This window comes from Crocodylus porosus, unplaced genomic scaffold (genome assembly GCF_001723895.1).
Source record: "Crocodylus porosus isolate Cpor-Errol unplaced genomic scaffold, CroPor_comp1, whole genome shotgun sequence".
Taxonomy (NCBI): domain Eukaryota; kingdom Metazoa; phylum Chordata; order Crocodylia; family Crocodylidae; genus Crocodylus; species Crocodylus porosus.
In genome coordinates this window covers 72,158,204-72,167,612 of record NW_017728947.1, presented here as the reverse complement: position 1 = coordinate 72,167,612, position 9,409 = coordinate 72,158,204, and positions in this window count along the sequence as shown.

The following is a 9,409-nucleotide window of genomic DNA, read 5'->3' as shown; positions in this document are numbered from 1 at the left end:
TAGGATGTGCCTTGATTCCAGCCTGTGGTATATTAATACACAAATGCATTACAGTAACTAGCCCAGTGTCTCCACATGGACGCACAGAATGGTGGGTTCAGTGGTTAGTGCAGAGGCAGACGGGAGTCATGACTCCTGGGTTCTATTTCCAGGTCACGGAGTAGAAAGAGGTAAAATGGGTAACCACCAAAGCAGCAGTGGACCTCGAGCATGAAGAGATTTCTTCAATACTCCAAGCCCTAAGACACAAACTTAGATGCAAGAGATACTGTTTGAAACTCAGAATGACTTGGCTTAAAAATCCACACCTAAATGACTTGGCTGTGGTTGGCATTACTATTAGTAAGAAATTTGTACTAAAATGCAATGGTTAAGGAGCTTTTTGTTCCACATGCCAACAGGATATATTTCCCCTCCTCACTCAGAAATTCCACATTCTGCAAATATGGACCAAACATCCCACTTGTGCCATGTGTTTCTCCCTTTCCCTCTCACCCACTGCCCTCTCCTCAAGATAGCAGCACTGCAGCAGTTAAAAATTGTACTTTCTGTAATGCAGGTCTATTTGTAATAAACAGCAGCAAGAGCATAAGTGGAATTCACAGGCAACCATTTATCCAAAGAATCATAAAAATTGTTCAATCCAAACAACAAGAAACAAGACAAGAAATGTAAGGAATTCTCTATAACATGCCACAAGTAAAAGTAGGGGAGATGGGCCCTTCCACTGCAATGATACAGATGTAATTGGTTAAAAAAAAGTCCTGTGGATTTTAGGAAGAGGAGTATCTTTGTTACAGAGGAAGGAAAAGAAACCCACAATCCCTGCCAAGCCGACCTAAGGTGGGAGGGAGCTCTTATTATTTGTTTTAATATTCTTTGCTAGGTTTACCTCAAAGATCCAAGAGAGAAACCTAGATGCCATTTTCACTTTATTTCTGCTACCTTTGACTACAAAAAGATCTTTCTTTACTGATCAATTTCTTCTGATCCTTATAGATCCTCTAGCCTGAATGGCCTGCTCAAGGTACTAGCTCATTTATGTAGGTCTGTTGCCCTTTCCTATTAGTGGTTTTCTCTTCCTTGGGATGCAAGTTCCCGAGAATATTTGCATTTTTGCCTTAAAGTAATTCTTTGCTGCTTTTTACACTAAAGTCTTTTAGCTGTCTAGTTCAGTATACCTCCCTAACTGCCTTCACTTTTTCAGTTAGTCTGGATTTAAATATCTTATCAGTCAGCTCAGCCTTGATCCCAAAATGCTATTTTTATGGTTACTCGTGTGGAGTCTATCTGTAGAGCAAAGTCATCTGTATGTGATTGTTTGCCAGTGAGCAGACATTCCTGAAGCTTCCCAGTAGGGCCAAGCCCTGAGCCATCTGTTAACTATCCTGTTCTTCCTCCCAGCTGCTCTTCATATGGGAAGAGTCCCACTGAAGTTCTCTTGGACTTCTAGTTCTTTTTAAGCATATTCTCCAGTCCAATGTAAAGCAGGGAAGGACAGTACCTTAGAACAGTGAATCTTAACCAAGGTGCCTGGACATCTTTTTAAGAGTGCTGCACAGTGTTAACACTGTTAGGTATGCAAATGTGATACATGAGATAAATGGTTATTACAATATCTTCCATGTTTTAGGGGTACTGGTTTTAGTCATATTGGTCTAAAAGCATGGGCAGACAAAACTCTTGGGTTAGAAGCAATATCCTGGAAACATGGAAGGTATCGTAATTAGCTGTTTTGAAATGAAAACTTCACAGCTGACCAAAATAGAAGCAAAATTCAACATTCTGCCTGCAATCAGACACCATCAGGAAACAAGACTGCTCCAACCTATTGTCTATGCCTACTTCGAAACTCAGAGCAACCTTTTTTAAAACGGGCTGTTATACCTAGGGAACCCTGCCATTTTTTACCTCTCCTGTGCAATGAAGTTTCATTTCTACCTGGGGGAACTTCTACAATCTTTGAATTCTCCTATGCCTGAGGGAGGGTATTTGGGCCTGACTGCTTGCAAAAAGAATTTTTTTGCTACTACTTAGTTGGTCTAGTAAAATATATTATTTCTACCCAAGAGTTTTTGTTTCTTTATCCTTATCAACCCTTATCTAGCTGTTCCTGAATGAAAAACAATGAATTAATTCATCAGGTCCTATATCTTTGTTCCCTGCAGAGAACACATTTTTCTGATTTCTGGATTGTTCCTTATATTTGGTCTATCCATCTTAGGAATATAGCCCCAGCTACATAAATCTATCTTTTCCTGGTAGTTATACCACTCGGGTCTTGCTCCTTTCTGTCTATTGGCAGATCCTGTCATTTGATCTCCCTTGGTCTCTCCTCTGTCCTTGGGCTGAGGTCCCATTAGTTTCATTCACCCTTCCCCTCTTTTGGACAGGCTGCTCTTCCTTAGTTTCTGTAAACAGGGTGCATCTACATATGCAGTTAGCATGTAGCAATAAACTGCAGCAACGTTAGTTTCAGAGTTTATTGCTCCTAGGTGCAGCATTCACATGTGTACCTGGGACAGCAGCAAGTTGCTGGGGTGGTACAGCCTGGGCAGGCAGGGGATCTGGGGGCATTAGCTTGCTAGCCTGGGGCTGCTTTGCCTTGGCTCACTATGTTGTGGATGGGCTAACTGGGGAATTAGGGGCGCTATAGTGTAGGCCCAGCTAGCAGACAGCCCCTTCACTGTAGCAGCCTTGTGCCCCAGCTAGCCCTGGTCAGAGTCCACATGTGTGTTGATGCATGTAACTATTCTGCTGTAAGATAGTACTGTCTGGGACAAGTGCTATCCTACAGCAGAGTTAATTAACTTACTGGGCCCTAATATGGGTGCAGTGTGGACAGTGATGCTTTACTGCAGAGCAGCTCTGCAGTAAAGTGCATGTATAGATGCACATACAGTGTCATTCACTAAAGTGATTCTGCCTCATCCTCACAGTGCAAATAGACAAAATTAAAGCATAGAAAATACTGTTTTGCACAGTTCTTTACAAAAGCAAACTGTTTGCAGCTCCAGTAGAGAAGACACGTCAAGAAATTCTGAAATGGGAAAAACTGTTCTTTCCAATAACTGTTTTGCTTCAACTGCTTGACATAGTTATCTCCGCACAGCAACAAAAGTACCGAAGTTTTGTACATACAGAAAGCACAAGATCCTTAACTAAAAAAGGCATTGTGCCATAAAAGTTTTTAAGAAGGAAAATCAAGCAGAGGTTATTTTTCTTTATCAATTATGTTCCTGCTCTGTAGGGGGGGAAGAAGGAATGTAATAAAGTATAATAAATTCCAAAAATTAAATACCAAGTAACTGGTTTTAGTTGGTACTGAATTAGTTATTCAGATCCAATAAATTAAATTATGTGAGTAAAATACCAAATACTTAAGAGACTTAAAATGTTTAATATTAAAATTACTTCAAAATGCTTAGATTGGGGTTTTTTTGCTATTAAGTTACCATGCAAGTCATTAAGAAGTACATTTAAAAATGATTAGGATTTATACCATGAATTAGATAAAAAGTGGGATCTTAACCTTCACACTTTTCACCTTTAAACACAAAAAACTATGAAATGGCCAGAATATACCTATATCCTAATTCTCTCTTACATAGTCTCTCTCTATTTGCATTTGACAAAATTTTCTTTCTTACAATAAAATGTAGCATTTCATAATCTATACAGCATTTGAGAACTGTAAAACCAAGCTCTACATAGGGCCCAGCATTATTTTCTTAGATAAATTTACCTATTTCTTTCATGTTTCAGTCCTAACAGTGTCACCTATTGGTGATGTCATATGCTGACTCCTGTTTCAACCTAGAAGAGCCAGGGGAAATGGAGTTGTATGAATCAGCAAAAGATTTTAGAAGGCAGTGATGCTTACAGAGTAGCTGTCAGCCCTATCCATCAGTACACATCCATAAAGCCCCTTCTACCATAATTAAGCAAACTGATTCCATTATGTTATTTTTACACAATGAAGATAAGTCACTATTGGAAAAAGGCCATGTCCCAATACAGAGTCAGCTACCAAAAGCAGCGGTACATAGTAACAATATAATGTGTTCTGGTGCTGTGACAACTGACAGTTCTACGAACACCCCCACCACTCCTCTGCAATTCTCACTCACCATAAAAAATATTCCTGCTACAAGCTACAACAGAACACCTCTGCTATGTGCCTATCCTTTGGCTTGCAACTTCTTTGGTGAGGACAACCATCAACTGGGGATATTGTTCATTTAAAAAATAATCAGGAAAGAAAACCATCCCAATCAAAAAGAAACCCACAAGACCAAAATAGAAAGGCTGGGGTTATTCAATAAGTTAAAACTCATTAAATTGCAGCAAATCATTAGGTCAAATGAGATAGATCCAGTTAGAAATTATGTGGCAAGACAGGAAATGGAGCTTTCTGTAGGTACTGGCTTATTTTTGCTGGGGGGAGCCTAAGGTGATGGACATGTGGAAAGTTTTACACATTTAAGGCAGACACCCCTCTTCCCAAGGGGGAGCAGGGCCCTTGGGCCTCCATGTACTTGACACCTTTGGAGCTTCCCAAACTTCATGGGTATCTTGTACTAGATGAGCTGAGATAGGTCAGTTACAAAAAGAACTTTCCCCTTTAGGGCTGCGTCCACACAGGCATGGAGGTTTGGTTCCCCAGGGACAAGCAGCAGTGGTTTACCTTGTGCCGCCACTACTTGTTCCCGGGGAACACCCATTCCACGAGTGGTTTGGCACATGGCAAGTTACCCTGGGTGGGATAGGGGAGGCTGGCACCAGCACTGGGCTGAGCCTCCTGGTGCTGCAGCAGAGGCGATTCACCTTTGAACAGCATGCGCTGCCCATGCATGCACTACTCTGCTTTTTTTTCCTACTGTTTTTTTTGACACCTGGATATCCAGGGGTCATAAAACCTGTGGGGGGAAAAAAAAACAGAGTAGCACATGCACAGGCAGTGCTCCCTCGCAGCACAGAGAACATCTGAATGCGCAGTATGTGGCACCGCAGACATTTTTGCAGCACCATGTACTACATGGCCACACTTGTCTGGATGCGGCCTAGGAGACCCTACTGACTTCCATCCCCTGACACCATAATCCTAGCAGAAACTATAACACTAGCTGAGTTCCTTTATAACTTTGTAGTAGCATCTCTGGAAAAGAATCAGACTGTTACTCCCATCTTCCTACTTTGTCTCCTCATCCATTCTCCACAAAAAAACTAAAGAACATATTTAGACTGTTGGCAACTTGACCATAATTGCAAGAGTAGGATTAGAAATAAGAACTACTGTGGCAGCGTTGTCATGGTACTCCAGACTTCACAGAAGCTGCATTAAGAAGGGTGCGTTTTTTGTAGCAAGTATTTTATGTGGCAACCAGAAAAGGGACTGACTTGAGTAAACAGAATCAACCAAAATGAGAAGTTCTAGAATGTATCCTTGGAAAAGCTGCTAGACTCCAAGGTCATTAAGCATATGCCACTTTACTGAAGTAAATGAGAGCTCTGTTTGAGAAGGGCCTGAAAATTTGTTTGATCACCTTGACCTGAGGCTGTTCTTCATCTAGGTGATGCAGATGACTCTGCAATATAGAGATCACTATTAGGGATGTGCAAAATGGGCTGTATTCGATTTGGATTCGGCCCAAATCAGGGACAGTGATTTGATTTGATTTGGATCACTGTCCCAATTCGATTCAGCCGAATCCAAATCTGAAGATTTGATGCTGGTTTGGTGAATCAGCGATTCGGCCATAAACGCAGCTTTACATGTTTTGTCTACATACCTGCGGTATCGGGCATGGCTTGTGAATGCTGCGATGGTAGGCAGATGGAGCATCCCACAGGAGCGTGGAGGGGCCCCCCATGCACACAACGGCAAACCTGGAAGTGGACCGAAAGTACTTCCAGGTCAGTGATTGGCCGTGGGGGGAACCCAGGTGCTCCTGCAGACCCAGGAGGCAACAGTCACTGAGCTGGGGGGAGGCCCTGTGCACTCCCTGGCAGACCCAGAAGTGCAAAGCTTCAATCACTGATTCAATTCGGTGGAGATTCAACCCAATTTGGCAGCTGAAACTCCAAATCCAAATTGAATCAGGAGGGCCTGTAACCTCTCTGAATCAAATAGGAACCCACCAAATCAATTCAGAGAGATTCAGAAAAATTCAATGATTCGGACATAGACACAGCTTTAAGTGTATTTTCTACATACTTCAAGGTACCAGGTGGCTCGTGAATGCTGAGATGCTGGGGTGGATGGAGCGTCCCATGGGAGTATGGGGGGGGAGGGGCAGCGTGCTCAGCAGCTGACCCAAAAGTGGACCAGAAGCAGCCCTAATAACCATAGCAGTTGTTCAGTGTACTGTCAGGTATTTAATAGCATAAGATCTCCTTTGAGGCAGGAACTCTCTTTCATTATGTTTCTTGCACTGTGGTTCAACAGTGGAGCCTCAATCTCAATTGAGCCATTTAGTCACTATCATAAGAAAAACAGCAGCAGCATAAGAGGAAAAAATCTCCCAGGGATGAAGGTTCATGGGAAAGCAAGTGTGGGTTTTTAAAGCCTTGCTTATCAGACCTTACAAATTGAACATCTGTGGTGAAATCCTGTCACCACTGAAGTCACTTAGTTGGCTTTAACTGGGCAAGGATGGGATGGATCTGAGATCTGTTATTTGCTCAGTGTGGGGCATAGAATAACTGTGTTGCCTCCAGAGTAGTGGGGATCCCTAATTGACTACTAACTGGAAAATACTTGAGGTTGGGATTGTGACTGACCAATGCTGCCCCTTTCTCCAGACATGGTGCAGGCCTAGTAATTTATGTAATGAGTCAGGCCTTCTCTGTTTCTCCACTTTACTTACCTGCCACACCTTGGTGTTCTGACAGAGGGCAGGTCCCTGGTGGGGGAAGGCCTGGTTGGCCAGGTGTAGTGCCTCTCACACCTGAGACCCACCTCAGGATCTATTACAAAGTCTCTGACCACAGGTCCTGCCCTCAGCAACATCACATGCTATTTGTTACCAATCCTGATAATTTGGCTTGTATCAGCTTCTCTGGCCTCCTCTGACAAGAAGAGCTCTGTTCTCTTCCACTGCTGAAGCATTTCTGCCCTTTACTATTGAAACCGTTCTCTTATATCCCTCTAAGGCAAGGGCCTCCCAGGCTAGGGACAGGCATTCAAAAAGCCCGAGCCTGAATTGATTCAATCTTTGCAGAGATTGATCCAATTTGCATAGACATTCACTTTTGATTGATTGAAAGTGGATAGACATTCACTTTTGATTGATAAAGATGATACTAAGCTTTTGATGATACTGACCTTTTCATTCTCCTTCTCTCTGCTTCTTCATACTGTCTGCAGCAAACTGATGGCACTCACAGATCTCATGCATTGCAAACCAGGTCATTTCTTACACCTCCATCTGTCCCCTCTTGAACACTGTCAGATTGTGGCCTTTGAAGCAAGCCAGCAGCCAGCAGGAAGCTTATCAGATCACAAAGCTTATCAGCCCATCAAGAAAACAAAAGGCCTTTCACATTAGTTCATGCTTTTCTTAAACAGCTTTGTCCAAGGCATTTATTTGTAAGGAAGAATAGAAAGACATTACCAGTTGACCTTCTGATTAATTCCAAAAAACCCCAAGTAGACACTGTTCTGCCTGTCTTTGTTCCAGTGAAATTGGAGACACAGACATGTAGACACCTCTCAGCATTAGCTAGCTTGAGGGTGGCATGACCATGACCAGAGGCCAGCTGGGGTCTGTGCTGTGGGAGAGGGGGGTGGAGGATCCCCGCTTGAGCAGTGACTGTGGGGAGAGGAGCAGGGTACAAGCTGGGCAGGGGCAAGTCAGGTAGACACTGCTAGGCCTGCAGTCTCCACCTCCTCAGCCACCCAGAGCTCTGGCTAGGGAGGAGAAGGGCAGGGTCAGCCCTGCTCTCTGGAGCCCAGAGAGCCCAGTCCAACCCAGCCTAGCTCAGGGCTGAAAAGCAAGCTGGGATGCTGGGGGATTCTGATTTAACTTAAACCAGGAAGGGGTCTGGGACACAAGTTACATAAACTGGCTTGACCCAAATCAGCAAAGTCTGATACTACATTCCACCAGGCTTATCTTAAACCAGTTTTACCTGTTTTGAAACTGGTTTATGGGCACTGAACTTATCACAGAATCATAGAATCAATGAGTCAGAAGGGACCTAGACAGATCATCGAGTCTGACCCCTGCCATGGGCAGGAATGAGCACTGAGGTAGGAGGGGTCATAAGACCCCAGCCAGGTGCCTATCCAGTCTCCTCTTGAAGATTTCCAGGAAAGGTGAGAGCACCACCTCTCTGGGAAGCCTGTTCCAGGCTCTGGCCACCCTTACAGTGAAGTAGTTCTTCCTAATATCTAACCTAAAACTCCCTCAGCTTGTGGCCATTATTCCTGGTGACTCCAAGGGGGGCCCTGGTGAACAGCCTTTCCCCGCCTCCATGCTGGTGGCCCCTGATAAAGTTGTAGGCAGCCACAAGATCCCCCTTCAGTCTCTTCTTGCGGAGACTGAAGAGATACAGGTCCCTCAGCCTCTCCTCATAGGGCTGGCCACGGAGGCCATCAACCATACGAGTGGCCTCCTCTGGACCCTCTCCAGGTTCTCTACGTCCTTCTTGAAGTGTGGCACCCAGAACTGGACACCGTACTCCAGCTGCAGCCTGACCAGAGCCGCACAGAGGGGGAGCAAGACCTCTCTGGACCTGTTAGTGATGCCCCTGTTGATACATGACAGGGTGTGGTTGGCTCTGCCTATTGTTTCATCGCACTGGTGACTCATATTCATCCTGGAGTCTTCTGACTCCAAGATCCCTCTCTGCATCAGTGCTGCTGAGACGGTCAGCCCCTAACCTATAACCATAATGCTGGTTCCCTCTCCCCAGGTGCAGCACCCTGCACTTGTCCTTGTTGAACTGCATCCTGTTCAGATCCTGTTCACTTCTCTAACCTATCCAGGTCCGCCTGGATGCGGTCCTTGCCTGCTGGTGTATTCACTTTACCTCACAGCTTGGTATCATCAGCGAACTTGAACAGGGTGCTCTCCACACCCTCGTCCAGGTCACTAACGAAGATGTTGAACAGTACTGGCCCAAGGACCGAGCCCCGGGGGACTCCGCTGCCTACACCCTCCCAGGTCAATATTGACCCATCCACCACCACCCTCTGGGTTCACCCCTGGAGCCAGTTTTCACCCATGCGATCGTGCATTCGTCAGTGCTGCAGTCCCTCAGCTTTCCCACCAGAATTGGGTGGGACACTGTGTCAAAGGCCTTCTGGAAGTCCAAGAAGATGACATCGACTTCCTCCTTCCCCTCTAAGCTCTTTGTTACCTGGTCATAGAAAGAGACCAGGTTAGTCAGGCAGGATTGGCCT